Raw genomic sequence first — 20,484 nt, 5'->3', positions numbered from 1 at the left:
ATTGTGGCTTTATTATATAATTAGTTAAATAATAATTTATTTTATAATTTATGTTATAATCTAAGTTATATAATAATTATATATTACTTTGTACCAATTAGCCTACTAAACTAATGCTCGGACACACTCGGTCTCTCTCGCGTACGTACACTCTATGGCGCTCGGAATGTATCATTCGGTGACGAGACTGACAAGCACGACAGATAACACACGTTATCTCCATTTGTTTTATATGGAGACGTACACGCAAATGTCACGTCACGTAGACACGTCAATAACATGTAGCTGTTGATCGTTACAGACATGACTATATGGCGGGTACTCCGTGCCAAAATCAAACATCCGAACGACCGACCGACCGATAGAACGTCTATCCGAACGTCTATCCGAACGTCTTGAACTTTCAAACGGGTGACCCACGTGACGACCTGACGTGACGTCAGCGTCTTCGAATTTGCAGCTTTTTAACCATACAAGTATACAAGCTGATGTGTAAAGGCTATAAATGGACATGATAGGCAATACATATAAATATTGTACCCCAAAAACAACTTTCCTGAATTCTGTGCTTGTGCGGCTATGTGTTTTACTTTCAAAGAGCAGAAATACTGCCTATAAGCTATAGACATTCAATAGTCTTGACCATATAATCATTTTAACTAGTTTTTATTGTTAATTTTATTGCCCAATGTACAAAGTTCCCACTGTCCATAAAAACACTCAAAAGTCGATTATTTTATTTTTTACTTTTTGATCCAGAAGGTTTTCATATTAGATTGATATATTTGGACTGAATGATCTAATGAATGCTCTGCAGTGTTTATGATATTGAGCTGTGTATGATCTGAAAGCATTGTTTGATTTTGAGCACAGATAAAATGGTTTTGAGTAAATTTCTTTATTTTGAAAAGCATCAGATGGTCTCTGAATGTAGTTTGAAGATTTGGTTTTGTATTTAAATTTTTGAGAAAGTAGGTGATGGTTCCAAGAAATGTATTTTAGCAATTCAGGAAAACTGTCCTATAGATTAAAAACATGCATTATTTTTTATACATAATATCAAACAAATAAAGTAGGCCCAATAAAAAGTAAATCTAATCAAGCATGATTTTTTGTTTCAAGAACTTAGAGATCTCAACACTTACTAAATTATCATAATCTTTTACAAATAATCATCATAAATGTTAAAGTGGAAAGGTTTATTAAAAACATATGTATAATAGTTCTAATATTACATTTAAGATCAGCTGAATATATCTTATTTTGTAATTAAGGTTCTTTGATTTTCATGTCTGCAACTTATAAACAATGAGCCCAAAAAAATGTAATGATCATTTAAATAAAATCATATGTAACACGTTCCTACATGTGCTTACGTGTTGTTAACGCGTTCCCATGGCGACCGGTCGGAAGCGCGAGTAACGTACTCGGTTACTAACGTAACCTCGGTTCTCTCTAGAAGAGGGAACGAGTACTTGCGTAAGATATCTTACGCTAGGGGAAAACCTCTTTTCCTCGAGATATTGAAGCCAAAAATTATCCTTAATTTTGCAATAATGTAAAACGCATTGCAGCAGCATGCAGACATGGGCGAGACAGCTCGCGCGCCCATTGGCTGCTCTGCGGCAACTGCACCAGCCTATCGATAGAGGCTCCTCATGACGTCAGAACCAATGAGGGCGCTTCGCGCCCATTACGTCATGTCCCGCCGAAATCAGGTGGGGCCAGGGCTATAAATACGGCCCAGAGAGGCTGGTTTGGTCAGTTTTTTCATCGCTGAAGCGAATCAGAACATGACGCATGCACGGCAAGATACGCAAGTACTCGTTCCCTCTTCTAGAGAGAACCGAGGTTACGTTAGTAACCGAGTACGTTCTCTTACGAGAGGTCTCTCGTACTTGCGTAAGATATCTTACGCTAGGGGAACACAATGTAAAACGCCGTGCGTGCTTGAGACATAACACTATAGTCCCAAGGGCAGGTGCCCGGGGCTCATACAGTGCCTAATCACAAGGGACTCACAGAGAATCCGGGAAGAGGGGCTAGAATAGCATCATTCCTGTAATATGGAGCTCTGATAAGAGCATGTTATATCAAGTGTTCCACACAGCCAGGGCGAACTCGGCCTGGACTGGTAAATATGGGGGACTTACGCACTGCCCACAGGAGTATACAGACGATCCGTGATCAACGCTCTAGCAGTTTCAGCATCCCGAGCCGACAGCATCGGGCGGGGAATACTGAAAAATTAAACCGAGAGCAACCTAGCTTGCAAAGCGGGAACCTCGAGGTTATAAAACCTTATAAATGTAGACGGGGAGGCCCAGCCTGCCGCCATACAGATATCTTGCAAGGCAATCCCACTGGACCAAGCCCACGACGAGGCCATGCCTCTTGTGGAGTGCGCTTTGACACCTATCGGGCATTGCAGGCCCCTGGATGTGTAAGCTAGCGCTATAGCATCAACTATCCATCTGGATAGACTCTGTTTTGACGCAGCTAGTCCCTTAGAACGTCCGCTGAACAAAACAAAGAGCTGCTCTGTCTGTCTGAAAACAGATGAGCGAGACACATAGGCCCTTAACGCCCTGACCGGGCAAAGGAAGCCTGCGTCCCCTTCCTCTTCAGATACCGGCAGGGCCGACAGGGAGATCACCTGTGCCCTAAACGGTGTATTGAGGGATTTAGGAACATATCCGTGCTTTGGTTTGAGTATGTCTCTCGAGTCATTCGGCCCAAACTCCATACACGTCGCGCTCACTGAGAGCGCTTGCAAATCCCCTATGCGCTTCACTGAAGCGAGAGCCAGAAGAAACACTGTTTTGAAAGACAAGAGTTTCAGGTCTATTGACTGTATTGGCTCGAATGGGGCACCTTTCATGGCTTCCAGAACCGTGGAAAGGTCCCAAACGGGAACTGAGGGTGGTCTGAGAGGGTTCAGCCTCTTAGCTCCTCTAAGGAAGCGAATGACCAGATCGTTCCTTCCTAATGACTGGCCAAGCGGTGGTTCAGCGAACGCTGCTATGGCCGCCACATAAACTTTGAGCGTGAATGGGGTTCTTCCCTTATCCAGAAGCTCTTGTAAAAAGGAGAGAACCTCTGGCACCCCACAGCGTGAGGGTGAAGTGCCACTCGCTGTACACCAGCTAGTGAACACAGACCATTTGAGGGAATAGAGCCGCCTCGTAGATGGAGCTCTAGCCTGCGTGATCGTGTTTAACACTCCCGCTGGGAGGTTAACGGGTACCCGTTGATGGCCCACGCATGTAGGGACCAAAGCTCCGGGCGAGGATGCCAGATCGAGCCGTTCGCCTGCGAGAGGAGATCCCTCCTCACCGGTATCGGCCACGGGGCGGTACTCGTCAGCTGCATCAGGACTGGAAACCAGACTTGGTTTGTCCAAAATGGGGCGACGAGTAGCACTGGGCATCCGCTCTCCATGATTCGCTCTAACACCTGGGGTGGGAGCGTGACAGGGGGAAACGCATAGAGCGGGCAGTGGGGCCAGACGTGAGCCAGCGCATCCCTGCTCTTGGAGAAGAATTCCTGACAATGAGCGTTCTCTTGAGACGCAAATAGGTCTATTTCCGCTCTGCCAAATGTCCGCCATAGCATTTTGACTGTCTGTGGATGTAAAGACCATTCTCCTGTCGGCAGATTGTTTCTGGACAGTCTGTCTGGTCCCACATTCAGATGGCCGGGCACATGCGCTGCCCTGAGCGAGCGCAGACTGTGCTGAGCCCAGACCAGGAGGCGTTCCGTCAGCCTGTGAAGGATTCTGTATCTGATACCTCCTTGGTGATTTATATAAGCCACCACTGACATGTTGTCCGAACGGACCAAGACGTGGTGTCTTTTTATCTGGGGACAAAAGCGCCTCAGCGCGTTGTCGACTGCCATCATTTCCAGGCAGTTTATATGCAGAAGCTTTTCCCGTTCCGACCACTGGCCGAATAACGGTCTGCCCTCGAGCAGCGCTCCCCATCCCGAGGTTGAGGCGTCCGTAGACACCACCTTCACACTCGAGGAAGTCCCCAGGCTTACACCTGACTGGTACCAGTCGGTCACTGTCCAAGGTTTCAGAGCTGCGACGCATTTCTGATCGACCTTGAGGCGCGCGAGACCGGAGGTCCAAGCTCTGCGCGGCGCGCGCTTTCAACCAATACTGCAGCGGGCGCATGCGAAGCAGACCCAGCTGAAGCACTGAGGATGCTGAAGCCATGAGACCCAGCATCCTTTGAAACTTTTTGAGCGGGGCTAAAGCGCCGTGGCGAAAAATCTCTGTCATGCGCTGAATACTTAGTCTGCGCTGCGGCGACAGCTGTGCTGTCATAGACAGCGAGTCCAGATCTGTGCCCAGAAAAGATATTTTCTGACTGGGAGACAGTGAACTCTTTTCCCAATTGACTGTGAGACCTAAATTCTCGAGGTGATCGAGTAATATGGTCCTGTGTTCTATGAGCTCCGACTGTGATCGAGCTAGAACCAGCCAATCGTCCAAATAATTCAGCACTCGTATGCCTCGGAGCCTGAGGGGTGCGAGCGCTGCATCCATGCACATCGTGAATACGCGAGGTGCCAGGGATAGGCCGAATGGCAGGACTGTGTACTGATATGCCTGGCCCTCGAAGGCGAATCTCAAAAATCGCCTGTGACGTGACGCTATTTGTATTTGAAAATAAGCGTCTTTCAGATCTATCGACATGAACCAGTCCCCTTGGCAAATTTGCGAGAGGATTTTCTTGGTCGTGAGCCTTCTGAACCGTCGTTTCAGAAGTGCTTTGTTTAGTCGTCTTAGATCTAAAATGGGTCTGAGACCCCCGTCTTTTTTTTTTTTTTTTTGTTGGGGGTACCAGAAAATATCTGCTGTACATGCCCCCTTTGCTCTGAGCTTGTGATAGGGGTTCTATAGCCCCTTTGCTCAGTAACTTCGCTATTTCGGCCCGAAGTAGGTGTGCTACTTCCTTTTTCACCGTAGTATCGATTCGCGCCGCTTTGCGTTGCGGGCGTCGACCGAACTGTAGCGAATAGCCTCTTTCTATAATGTCTAGCACCCACTTCGAAACCCCGGGTAGCCTTGCCCATGCGTTTGCACGAATGGCTAGGGGTTGAATGCGAAGCGCGCTCTGGTCGCTCAGCAACAGAGGGGCTTCAGTGTGCTGCAACATAAGCGTCGCGCTTATGACATTTGAGGCAGGGGGCGCGCTGATAACAGCGGGCAGATTGCCCGCGCTCGACTCCTCTGCGGTGGTCAACCGAGAGGGGGAGGGCTGGGCGAGTCCCGTAAGACCTGTCATGTCTATGTGTGAATGTGGGCGTGGGATAGCGGGCACATTTACAACACTGAGAGTATTGTCTGCCTGAGCAGAGCAAAAATGCATGTTGGTTTCGTTTTACAGAAACCTTGAGACATGCAGAACGTAGTGTTTGTGGGCACTGGGCAGTGGGCACATTTACCACATTTAATGCGCAATCGATCTGGGTCGATTTCATGTGCGCGAGCCCTGTGCGACGGGCTGTGTTTCTGTGTAGGAATGAGCACTGGGCAGTGGACATTTTGTCTACACTCATAACACCATCGGCCGTGGCCGGAACACCAGAAAATACACTCTATGGGATTTATCTGGGTAGCCGTAAAGCGGCGTTTGTGTGCAGGCAAGTGGGCTGTGTCGCCGACTTGTTTACTGCAGAATACACTGGAACAGTCGCATTTACTGGAACTGAACGAGCGAGAAGTTGCCATAGAAACAGAGAGCGTCAACATGCTGGCGCTTGTTTGCAGGTGTGCGTGTATTACAATAGACTCGTCCACTGCAATATTGACATTTCCAGAGAAATGTGTGAGAATGGAGGTAGTGACGCACGGAAACCATAGAAACGGTGCTTGGGTGCAGGCGAGCGGGTTGTACAACGCGCTCGTTGGCTGCAAAAATACACATCTGCAGTCGCCTTTTCAGGGAACTGACAGAGCGAGCATTGACGGCAAAAAAAGAAAAAAAAAAAAGAAAAAAAAAAAAAATTTTTTTTTTTGCCGTTAGACCCAGGCTCGAACATGGATCTCCCGCGTGAAAACCTGAGAATCTGCCACTGGGCCACTTTATATAGCACAAGTATTATCAGAGAAACCTGTGTTTCTGTGTAGGAATGAGCACTGGGGAGGCAGTGGGCATTTTGTCTACACTCATAACACCATTGGCCGTGGCCGGAACACCAGAAAATACACTCTATGGGATTTATCTGGGTAGCCGTAAAGCGGCGTTTGTGTGCAGGCAAGCGGGCTGTGTCGCCGACTTGTTTACTGCAGGATACACTGGAACAGTCGCATTTTCTGGAACTGAACGAGCGAGAAGTTGCCATAGAAACAGAGAGCGTCAACATGCTGGCGTTCGTTTGCAGGCGTGCGTGCATTACAACAGGCTCGCTCACTGCAGTATGACATTTCCAGTCGCCTGAACTTCAGAGGGGAATGAGAAATAGAATTCGGCCCGGCCGCAGCGGGACATTAACACTCTTTTCTCCTTTCGCCAGTGACGCACGGGAACCATAGAAACGGTGTTTGGGTGCAGGCGAGCGGGTTGTACAACGCGCTCGTTGGCTGCAAAATGCACATCTGCAGTCGCCTTTCAGGGAACTGACAGAGCGAAGCATTGGAGGCATAATTAATCTGCCGTTAGACCGAGATTCGAACCCCGGTCTCTCGTGTGAAAAACCAAAAATTCCGCCACTGAGCCACAGCGGGGAACACAAAGGCTTTCAGATGCACGAGCATATAAGAGCGTCAACACGTTTTCTTCGGCGTTTGCTTGCCGGCGCTGCAATATTTATATTTCCAGTCGCCTGATCAGGGAACTGAGAAATGTGTGAGAATATTGAGGTCAGTCCAGCTCGGACTAAAACACTATTTTCTCCTTTCGCTGGTGATTGACGCGTGAATGGGGCGCAGAGGCAGGGTAGCTTTCTTGTACGTAAAGAAAATCTAACCCCGACCGTCCGCTTCCAGCCTCCCCTGTGAACGGCGCATTTTGCGCGGCTCGAACAGAGGGAGAGAGAAAGCTAGCCCCGTGACCGTCCGCTCCTGACATCCCCTGTGAACGGCGCGGTTTGCGCGGCTCGAACAGAGGGAGAGCAGGTATCATCCTCCAAGCAGGCAAGGCAAGCGGGCGCACCGGCGAGCTTTGCGGGTTGGGGGGGAAAGGGGCGTCTTGAAAAAGCCTCTATCGATAGGCTGGTGCAGTTGCCGCAGAGCAGCCAATGGGCGCGCGAGCTGTCTCGCCCATGTCTGCATGCTGCTGCAATGCGTTTTACATTATTGCAAAATTAAGGATAATTTTTGGCTTCAATATCTCGAGGAAAAGAGGTTTTCCCCTAGCGTAAGATATCTTACGCAAGTACGAGAGACCTCTCGTAAGAGAACTGATCGTCTTCCCAACGGGACATTCTAAAACGCTTAACGTGAAAAACGCTTAACGTGGCTTACTGTACTAAGACAGTGATATTAAAGGACCAAAATCAGCACACGTCATATTTATAAACCATAGTATGTATAAAAAATCAGATGAGCCCAGAATATGAACGCAACGCGTTTAATTACACGTTAAGCGTTTTCCTCCCATATAAAACCGTTATAAGAAAAGGCTTAACGTGGCTTACTGTACTAAGACAGTGATATTACATGACCAAAATCAGCACACATCATATTTATAAACCATACTATGTATAAAAAATCAGATGAGCCCAGAATATGAACGCAACGCGTTTAATTACACGTTAAGCGTTTTCCTCCCATATAAAACCGTTATAAGAAAAGGCTTAACGTGGCTTACTGTACTAATACAGTGATATTACATGACCAAACTCAGTACACATCATATTTATAAACCATACTATGTATAAAAAATCAGATGAGCCCAGAATATGAACGCAACGCGTTTAATTACACGTTAAGCGTTTTCCTCCCATATAAAACCGTTATAAGAAAAGGCTTAACGTGGCTTACTGTACTAATACAGTGATATTAAAAGACCAAACTCAGCACACGTCATATTTATAAACCATAGTATGTATAAAAAATCAGATGAGCCCAGAATATGAACGCAACGCGTTTAATTACACGTTAAGCGTTTTCCTCCCATAGAAAACCGTTATAAGAAAAGGCTTAACGTGGCTTACTGTACTAATACAGTGATATTACATGACCAAACTCAGTACACATCATATTTATAAACCATAGTATGTATAAAAAATCAGATGAGCCCAGAATATGAACGCAACGCGTTTAATTACACGTTAAGCGTTTTCCTCCCATAACCGTTATAAGAAAAGGCTTAACGTGGCTTACTGTACTAATACAGTGATATTACATGACCAAAATCAGCACACGTCATATTTATAAACCATAGTATGTATAAAAAATCAGATGAGCCCAGAATATGAACGCAACGCATTTAATTACACGTTAAGTGTTTTCCTCCCATAGAAAACCGTTATAAGAAAAGGCTTAACGTGGCTTACTGTACTAATACAGTGATATTACATGACCAAACTCAGTACACATCATATTTATAAACCATACTATGTATAAAAAATCAGATGAGCCCAGAATATGAACGCAACGCGTTTAATTACACGTTAAGCGTTTTCCTCCCATATAAAACCGTTATAAGAAAAGGCTTAACGTGGCTTACTGTACTAATACAGTGATATTAAAAGACCAAACTCAGTACACATCATATTTATAAACCATACTATGTATAAAAAATCAGATGAGCCCAGAATATGAACGCAACGCGTTTAATTACACGTTAAGCGTTTTCCTCCCATAACCGTTATAAGAAAAGGCTTAACGTGGCTTACTGTACTAATACAGTGATATTACATGACCAAAATCAGCACACGTCATATTTATAAACCATAGTATGTATAAAAAATCAGATGAGCCCAGAATATGAACGCAACGCATTTAATTACACGTTAAGTGTTTTCCTCCCATAGAAAACCGTTATAAGAAAAGGCTTAACGTGGCTTACTGTACTAATACAGTGATATTACATGACCAAACTCAGCACACGTCATATTTATAAACCATAGTATGTATAAAAAATCAGATGAGCCCAGAATATGAACGCAACGCGTTTAATTACACGTTAAGCGTTTTCCTCCCATATAAAACCGTTATAAGAAAAGGCTTAACGTGGCTTACTGTACTAATACAGTGATATTACATGACCAAACTCAGCACACGTCATATTTATAAACCATACTATGTATAAAAAATCAGATGAGCCCAGAATATGAACGCAACGCGTTTAATTACACGTTAAGCGTTTTCCTCCCATATAAAACCGTTATAAGAAAAGGCTTAACGTGGCTTACTGTACTAATACAGTGATATTAAAAGACCAAACTCAGCACACGTCATATTTATAAACCATACTATGTATAAAAATCAGATGAGCCCAGAATATGAACGCAACGCGTTTAATTACACGTTAAGCGTTTTCCTCCCATAGAAAACCGTTATAAGAAAAGGCTTAACGTGGCTTACTGTACTAATACAGTGATATTAAAAGACCAAACTCAGCACACGTCATATTTATAAACCATAGTATGTATAAAAAATCAGATGAGCCCAGAATATGAACGCAACGCGTTTAATTACACGTTAAGTGTTTTCCTCCCATAGAAAACCGTTATAAGAAAAGGCTTAACGTGGCTTACTGTACTAATACAGTGATATTAAAAGACCAAACTCAGCACACGTCATATTTATAAACCATACTATGTATAAAAAATCAGATGAGCCCAGAATATGAACGCAACGCGTTTAATTACACGTTAAGCGTTTTCCTCCCATAACCATTATAAGAAAAGACTTAACGTGGCTTACTGTACTAATACAGTGATATTACATGACCAAACTCAGTACACATCATATTTATAAACCATACTATGTATAAAAAATCAGATGAGCCCAGAATATGAACGCAACGCGTTTAATTACACATTAAGCGTTTTCCTCCCATAGAAAACTGTTATAAGAAAAGACTTAACGTGGCTTACTGTACTAATACAGTGATATTACATGACCAAACTCAGCACACATCATATTTATAAACCATAGTATGTATAAAAAATCAGATGAGCCCAGAATATGAACGCAACGCGTTTAATTACACATTAAGCGTTTTCCTCCCATAGAAAACCGTTATAAGAAAAGGCTTAACGTGGCTTACTGTACTAATACAGTGATATTACATGACCAAACTCAGTACACATCATATTTATAAACCATAGTATGTATAAAAAATCAGATGAGCCCAGAATATGAACGCAACGCGTTTAATTACACATTAAGCGTTTTCCTCCCATAGAAAACCGTTATAAGAAAAGGCTTAACGTGGCTTACTGTACTAATACAGTGATATTACATGACCAAAATCAGCACACGTCATATTTATAAACCATAGTATGTATAAAAAATCAGATGAGCCCAGAATATGAACGCAACGCGTTTAATTACACGTTAAGCGTTTTCCTCCCATATAAAACCGTTATAAGAAAAGGCTTAACGTGGCTTACTGTACTAATACAGTGATATTACATGACCAAACTCAGCACACGTCATATTTATAAACCATACTATGTATAAAAAATCAGATGAGCCCAGAATATGAACGCAACGCGTTTAATTACACGTTAAGCGTTTTCCTCCCATAACCGTTATAAGAAAAGGCTTAACGTGGCTTACTGTACTAATACAGTGATATTACATGACCAAAATCAGCACACGTCATATTTATAAACCATAGTATGTATAAAAAATCAGATGAGCCCAGAATATGAACGCAACGCGTTTAATTACACGTTAAGCGTTTTCCTCCCATATAAAACCGTTATAAGAAAAGGCTTAACGTGGCTTACTGTACTAATACAGTGATATTACATGACCAAACTCAGCACACGTCATATTTATAAACCATAGTATGTATAAAAAATCAGATGAGCCCAGAATATGAACGCAACGCATTTAATTACACGTTAAGCGTTTTCCTCCCATATAAAACCGTTATAAGAAAAGGCTTAACGTGGCTTACTGTACTAATACAGTGATATTACATGACCAAACTCAGCACACGTCATATTTATAAACCATACTATGTATAAAAAATCAGATGAGCCCAGAATATGAACGCAACGCGTTTAATTACACGTTAAGCGTTTTCCTCCCATATAAAACCGTTATAAGAAAAGGCTTAACGTGGCTTACTGTACTAATACAGTGATATTACATGACCAAACTCAGCACACGTCATATTTATAAACCATACTATGTATAAAAAATCAGATGAGCCCAGAATATGAACGCAACGCGTTTAATTACACGTTAAGCGTTTTCCTCCCATATAAAACCGTTATAAGAAAAGGCTTAACGTGGCTTACTGTACTAATACAGTGATATTACATGACCAAACTCAGCACACGTCATATTTATAAACCATAGTATGTATAAAAAATCAGATGAGCCCAGAATATGAACGCAACGCGTTTAATTACACGTTAAGCGTTTTCCTCCCATATAAAACCGTTATAAGAAAAGGCTTAACGTGGCTTACTGTACTAATACAGTGATATTAAAAGACCAAACTCAGCACACGTCATATTTATAAACCATAGTATGTATAAAAAATCAGATGAGCCCAGAATATGAACGCAACGCGTTTAATTACACGTTAAGTGTTTTCCTCCCATATAAAACCGTTATAAGAAAAGGCTTAACGTGGCTTACTGTACTAATACAGTGATATTAAAAGACCAAACTCAGCACACGTCATATTTATAAACCATACTATGTATAAAAAATCAGATGAGCCCAGAATATGAACGCAACGCGTTTAATTACACGTTAAGCGTTTTCCTCCCATAACCATTATAAGAAAAGACTTAACGTGGCTTACTGTACTAATACAGTGATATTACATGACCAAACTCAGTACACATCATATTTATAAACCATACTATGTATAAAAAATCAGATGAGCCCAGAATATGAACGCAACGCGTTTAATTACACATTAAGCGTTTTCCTCCCATAGAAAACTGTTATAAGAAAAGACTTAACGTGGCTTACTGTACTAATACAGTGATATTACATGACCAAAATCAGCACACGTCATATTTATAAACCATACTATGTATAAAAAATCAGATGAGCCCAGAATATGAACGCAACGCGTTTAATTACACATTAAGCGTTTTCCTCCCATAGAAAACCGTTATAAGAAAAGGCTTAACGTGGCTTACTGTACTAATACAGTGATATTACATGACCAAAATCAGCACACGTCATATTTATAAACCATACTATGTATAAAAAATCAGATGAGCCCAGAATATGAACGCAACGCGTTTAATTACACGTTAAGCGTTTTCCTCCCATAGAAAACTGTTATAAGAAAAGGCTTAACGTGGCTTACTGTACTAATACAGTGATATTACATGACCAAAATCAGCACACGTCATATTTATAAACCATACTATGTATAAAAAATCAGATGAGCCCAGAATATGAACGCAACGCGTTTAATTACACATTAAGCGTTTTCCTCCCATAGAAAACTGTTATAAGAAAAGACTTAACGTGGCTTACTGTACTAATACAGTGATATTACATGACCAAAATCAGCACACGTCATATTTATAAACCATACTATGTATAAAAAATCAGATGAGCCCAGAATATGAACGCAACGCGTTTAATTACACATTAAGCGTTTTCCTCCCATAGAAAACCGTTATAAGAAAAGGCTTAACGTGGCTTACTGTACTAATACAGTGATATTACATGACCAAAATCAGCACACGTCATATTTATAAACCATACTATGTATAAAAAATCAGATGAGCCCAGAATATGAACGCAACGCGTTTAATTACACGTTAAGCGTTTTCCTCCCATAGAAAACTGTTATAAGAAAAGGCTTAACGTGGCTTACTGTACTAATACAGTGATATTACATGACCAAAATCAGCACACGTCATATTTATAAACCATACTATGTATAAAAAATCAGATGAGCCCAGAATATGAACGCAACGCGTTTAATTACACGTTAAGCGTTTTCCTCCCATAGAAAACTGTTATAAGAAAAGGCTTAACGTGGCTTACTGTACTAATACAGTGATATTACATGACCAAAATCAGCACACGTCATATTTATAAACCATACTATGTATAAAAAATCAGATGAGCCCAGAATATGAACGCAACGCGTTTAATTACACGTTAAGCGTTTTCCTCCCATAGAAAACTGTTATAAGAAAAGGCTTAACGTGGCTTACTGTACTAATACAGTGATATTACATGACCAAACTCAGTACACGTCATATTTATAAACCATACTATGTATAAAAAATCAGATGAGCCCAGAATATGAACGCAACGCGTTTAATTACACGTTAAGCGTTTTCCTCCCATATAAAACCGTTATAAGAAAAGGCTTAACGTGGCTTACTGTACTAATACAGTGATATTACATGACCAAACTCAGCACACGTCATATTTATAAACCATACTATGTATAAAAAATCAGATGAGCCCAGAATATGAACGCAACGCGTTTAATTACACGTTAAGCGTTTTCCTCCCATATAAAACCGTTATAAGAAAAGGCTTAACGTGGCTTACTGTACTAATACAGTGATATTACATGACCAAACTCAGTACACATCATATTTATAAACCATAGTATGTATAAAAAATCAGATGAGCCCAGAATATGAACGCAACGCGTTTAATTACACGTTAAGCGTTTTCCTCCCATAACCATAATTATAAGAAAAGGCTTAACGTGGCTTACTGTACTAATACAGTGATATTACATGACCAAAATCAGCACACATCATATTTATAAACCATACTATGTATAAAAAATCAGATGAGCCCAGAATATGAACGCAACGCATTTAATTACACATTAAGTGTTTTCCTCCCATAGAAAACTGTTATAAGAAAAGGCTTAACGTGGCTTACTGTACTAATACAGTGATATTAAAAGACCAAAATCAGCACACGTCATATTTATAAACCATAGTATGTATAAAAAATCAGATGAGCCCAGAATATGAACGCAACGCGTTTAATTACACGTTAAGCGTTTTCCTCCCATAACCGTTATAAGAAAAGGCTTAACGTGGCTTACTGTACTAATACAGTGATATTACATGACCAAACTCAGTACACATCATATTTATAAACCATACTATGTATAAAAAATCAGATGAGCCCAGAATATGAACGCAACGCGTTTAATTACACATTAAGTGTTTTCCTCCCATAGAAAACTGTTATAAGAAAAGGCTTAACGTGGCTTACTGTACTAATACAGTGATATTAAAAGACCAAAATCAGCACACGTCATATTTATAAACCATACTATGTATAAAAAATCAGATGAGCCCAGAATATGAACGCAACGCGTTTAATTACACATTAAGTGTTTTCCTCCCATAGAAAACTGTTATAAGAAAAGGCTTAACGTGGCTTACTGTACTAATACAGTGATATTACATGACCAAACTCAGCACACGTCATATTTATAAACCATACTATGTATAAAAAATCAGATGAGCCCAGAATATGAACGCAATGCGTTTAATTACACGTTAAGCGTTTTCCTCCCATATAAAACCGTTATAAGAAAAGGCTTAACGTGGCTTACTGTACTAATACAGTGATATTACATGACCAAACTCAGTACACATCATATTTATAAACCATAGTATGTATAAAAAATCAGATGAGCCCAGAATATGAACGCAATGCGTTTAATTACACGTTAAGCGTTTTCCTCCCATAGAAAACTGTTATAAGAAAAGACTTAACGTGGCTTACTGTACTAATACAGTGATATTACATGACCAAACTCAGTACACATCATATTTATAAACCATACTATGTATAAAAAATCAGATGAGCCCAGAATATGAACGCAACGCGTTTAATTACACGTTAAGCGTTTTCCTCCCATATAAAACCGTTATAAGAAAAGGCTTAACGTGGCTTACTGTACTAATACAGTGATATTAAAAGACCAAAATCAGCACACGTCATATTTATAAACCATAGTATGTATAAAAAATCAGATGAGCCCAGAATATGAACGCAACGCGTTTAATTACACGTTAAGTGTTTTCCTCCCATAGAAAACCGTTATAAGAAAAGGCTTAACGTGGCTTACTGTACTAATACAGTGATATTACATGACCAAACTCAGTACACATCATATTTATAAACCATAGTATGTATAAAAAATCAGATGAGCCCAGAATATGAACGCAACGCGTTTAATTACACGTTAAGCGTTTTCCTCCCATAACCATTATAAGAAAAGACTTAACGTGGCTTACTGTACTAATACAGTGATATTACATGACCAAACTCAGTACACATCATATTTATAAACCATACTATGTATAAAAAATCAGATGAGCCCAGAAAATGAACGCAACGCGTTTAATTACACATTAAGCGTTTTCCTCCCATAGAAAACTGTTATAAGAAAAGACTTAACGTGGCTTACTGTACTAATACAGTGATATTACATGACCAAAATCAGCACACGTCATATTTATAAACCATACTATGTATAAAAAATCAGATGAGCCCAGAATATGAACGCAACGCGTTTAATTACACGTTAAGTGTTTTCCTCCCATAGAAAACTGTTATAAGAAAAGGCTTAACGTGGCTTACTGTACTAATACAGTGATATTACATGACCAAAATCAGCACACGTCATATTTATAAACCATACTATGTATAAAAAATCAGATGAGCCCAGAATATGAACGCAACGCGTTTAATTACACGTTAAGCGTTTTCCTCCCATAGAAAACTGTTATAAGAAAAGGCTTAACGTGGCTTACTGTACTAATACAGTGATATTACATGACCAAACTCAGCACACATCATATTTATAAACCATACTATGTATAAAAAATCAGATGAGCCCAGAATATGAACGCAACGCGTTTAATTACACGTTAAGCGTTTTCCTCCCATAACCGTTATAAGAAAAGGCTTAACGTGGCTTACTGTACTAATACAGTGATATTAAAAGACCAAACTCAGCACACGTCATATTTATAAACCATAGTATGTATAAAAAATCAGATGAGCCCAGAATATGAACGCAACGCATTTAATTACACGTTAAGCGTTTTCCTCCCATAACCGTTATAAGAAAAGACTTAACGTGGCTTACTGTACTAATACAGTGATATTAAAAGACCAAACTCAGCACACGTCATATTTATAAACCATACTATGTATAAAAAATCAGATGAGCCCAGAATATGAACGCAACGCATTTAATTACACGTTAAGTGTTTTCCTCCCATAGAAAACCGTTATAAGAAAAGGCTTAACGTGGCTTACTGTACTAATACAGTGATATTACATGACCAAACTCAGTACACATCATATTTATAAACCATAGTATGTATAAAAAATCAGATGAGCCCAGAATATGAACGCAACGCGTTTAATTACACATTAAGTGTTTTCCTCCCATAGAAAACTGTTATAAGAAAAGGCTTAACGTGGCTTACTGTACTAATACAGTGATATTACATGACCAAACTCAGCACACGTCATATTTATAAACCATACTATGTATAAAAAATCAGATGAGCCCAGAATATGAACGCAACGCGTTTAATTACACGTTAAGCGTTTTCCTCCCATAACCGTTATAAGAAAAGGCTTAACGTGGCTTACTGTACTAATACAGTGATATTAAAAGACCAAACTCAGCACACGTCATATTTATAAACCATAGTATGTATAAAAAATCAGATGAGCCCAGAATATGAACGCAACGCATTTAATTACACGTTAAGCGTTTTCCTCCCATAACCGTTATAAGAAAAGACTTAACGTGGCTTACTGTACTAATACAGTGATATTAAAAGACCAAACTCAGCACACGTCATATTTATAAACCATACTATGTATAAAAAATCAGATGAGCCCAGAATATGAACGCAACGCGTTTAATTACACGTTAAGCGTTTTCCTCCCATAACCGTTATAAGAAAAGACTTAACGTGGCTTACTGTACTAATACAGTGATATTAAAAGACCAAACTCAGCACACGTCATATTTATAAACCATACTATGTATAAAAAATCAGATGAGCCCAGAATATGAACGCAACGCGTTTAATTACACGTTAAGCGTTTTCCTCCCATAACCGTTATAAGAAAAGGCTTAACGTGGCTTACTGTACTAATACAGTGATATTAAAAGACCAAACTCAGCACACGTCATATTTATAAACCATAGTATGTATAAAAAATCAGATGAGCCCAGAATATGAACGCAACGCATTTAATTACACGTTAAGTGTTTTCCTCCCATATAAAACTGTTATAAGAAAAGGCTTAACGTGGCTTACTGTACTAATACAGTGATATTACATGACCAAACTCAGTACACATCATATTTATAAACCATAGTATGTATAAAAAATCAGATGAGCCCAGAATATGAACGCAACGCGTTTAATTACACATTAAGTGTTTTCCTCCCATAGAAAACTGTTATAAGAAAAGGCTTAACGTGGCTTACTGTACTAATACAGTGATATTAAAAGACCAAAATCAGCACACGTCATATTTATAAACCATACTATGTATAAAAAATCAGATGAGCCCAGAATATGAACGCAACGCATTTAATTACACGTTAAGTGTTTTCCTCCCATAGAAAACCGTTATAAGAAAAGGCTTAACGTGGCTTACTGTACTAATACAGTGATATTACATGACCAAACTCAGTACACATCATATTTATAAACCATAGTATGTATAAAAAATCAGATGAGCCCAGAATATGAACGCAACGCGTTTAATTACACGTTAAGCGTTTTCCTCCCATAACCGTTATAAGAAAAGGCTTAACGTGGCTTACTGTACTAATACAGTGATATTACATGACCAAAATCAGCACACGTCATATTTATAAACCATAGTATGTATAAAAAATCAGATGAGCCCAGAATATGAACGCAACGCGTTTAATTACACGTTAAGCGTTTTCCTCCCATATAAAACCGTTATAAGAAAAGGCTTAACGTGGCTTACTGTACTAATACAGTGATATTACATGACCAAACTCAGCACACGTCATATTTATAAACCATACTATGTATAAAAAATCAGATGAGCCCAGAATATGAACGCAACGCGTTTAATTACACGTTAAGCGTTTTCCTCCCATAACCGTTATAAGAAAAGGCTTAACGTGGCTTACTGTACTAATACAGTGATATTAAAAGACCAAACTCAGCACACGTCATATTTATAAACCATAGTATGTATAAAAAATCAGATGAGCCCAGAATATGAACGCAACGCGTTTAATTACACGTTAAGCGTTTTCCTCCCATAACCGTTATAAGAAAAGGCTTAACGTGGCTTACTGTACTAATACAGTGATATTACATGACCAAAATCAGCACACGTCATATTTATAAACCATAGTATGTATAAAAAATCAGATGAGCCCAGAATATGAACGCAACGCGTTTAATTACACGTTAAGCGTTTTCCTCCCATATAAAACCGTTATAAGAAAAGGCTTAACGTGGCTTACTGTACTAATACAGTGATATTACATGACCAAACTCAGCACACGTCATATTTATAAACCATACTATGTATAAAAAATCAGATGAGCCCAGAATATGAACGCAACGCGTTTAATTACACGTTAAGCGTTTTCCTCCCATAGAAAACCGTTATAAGAAAAGGCTTAACGTGGCTTACTGTACTAATACAGTGATATTACATGACCAAACTCAGCACACGTCATATTTATAAACCATAGTATGTATAAAAAATCAGATGAGCCCAGAATATGAACGCAACGCGTTTAATTACACGTTAAGTGTTTTCCTCCCATATAAAACCGTTATAAGAAAAGGCTTAACGTGGCTTACTGTACTAATACAGTGATATTAAAAGACCAAACTCAGTACACATCATATTTATAAACCATACTAAGTATAAAAAATCAGATGAGCCCAGAATATGAACGCAACGCGTTTAATTACACGTTAAGCGTTTTCCTCCCATAACCGTTATAAGAAAAGGCTTAACGTGGCTTACTGTACAAATACAGTGATATTAAAAGACCAAAATCAGCACACGTCATATTTATAAACCATACTATGTATAAAAAATCAGATGAGCCCAGAATATGAACGCAACGCGTTTAATTACACATTAAGTGTTTTCCTCCCATAGAAAACCGTTATAAGAAAAGGCTTAACGTGGCTTACTGTACTAATACAGTGATATTACATGACCAAACTCAGCACACGTCATATTTATAAACCATACTATGTATAAAAAATCAGATGAGCCCAGAATATGAACGCAACGCGTTTAATTACACGTTAAGTGTTTTCCTCCCATAGAAAACCGTTATAAGAAAAGGCTTAACGTGGCTTACTGTACTAATACAGTGATATTAAAAGACCAAACTCAGCACACGTCATATTTATAAACCATAGTATGTATAAAAAATCAGATGAGCCCAGAATATGAACGCAACGCGTTTAATTACACATTAAGTGTTTTTCTCCCATAGAAAACCGTTATAAGAAAAGGCTTAACGTGGCTTACTGTACTAATACAGTGATATTACATGACCAAACTCAGTACACATCATATTTATAAACCATACTATGTATAAAAATCAGATGAGCCCAGAATATGAACGCAACGCGTTTAATTACACGTTAAGTGTTTTCCTCCCATATAAAACCGTTATAAGAAAAGGCTTAACGTGGCTTACTGTACTAATACAGTGATATTAAAAGACCAAACTCAGCACACGTCATATTTATAAACCATACTATGTATAAAAAATCAGATGAGCCCAGAATATGAACGCAACGCGTTTAATTACACATTAAGTGTTTTCCTCCCATATAAAACCGTTATAAGAAAAGGCTTAACGTGGCTTACTGTACTAATACAGTGATATTAAAAGACCAAACTCAGCACACGTCATATTTATAAACCATAGTATGTATAAAAAATCAGATGAGCCCAGAATATGAACGCAACGCGTTTAATTACACGTTAAGCGTTTTCCTCCCATAACCGTTATAAGAAAAGGCTTAACGTGGCTTACTGTACTAATACAGTGATATTACATGACCAAAATCAGCACACGTCATATTTATAAACCATAGTATGTATAAAAAATCAGATGAGCCCAGAATATGAACGCAACGCATTTAATTACACGTTAAGTGTTTTCCTCCCATAGAAAACCGTTATAAGAAAAGGCTTAACGTGGCTTACTGTACTAATACAGTGATATTACACGACCAAAATCAGCACACGTCATATTTATAAACCATACTATGTATAAAAAATCAGATGAGCCCAGAATATGAACGCAACGCGTT

At 39.6% G+C, this 20,484-nt stretch overlaps 1 long non-coding RNA gene across 1 annotated transcript in view; it reads left to right on the top strand.

Moving 5' to 3' along the window:
• The first annotated feature begins 227 nt into the window (after positions 1-227).
• LOC309477040 overlaps positions 228-20,484 on the top strand; it is a 271,762-nt gene continuing 251,505 nt past the window's right edge. Inside the window, exon 1 of the long non-coding RNA XR_014198491.1 lies at positions 228-1,423. This is a non-coding gene — a long non-coding RNA (uncharacterized lncRNA). The remainder of the gene's footprint in view (positions 1,424-20,484) is intronic.

Source organism: Leuciscus leuciscus, assembly GCF_965113295.1.
Source record: "Leuciscus leuciscus genome assembly, chromosome: 16".
NCBI lineage: Eukaryota > Metazoa > Chordata > Actinopteri > Cypriniformes > Leuciscidae > Leuciscus > Leuciscus leuciscus.
This window is presented reverse-complemented; position numbering and strand designations above follow the sequence as displayed.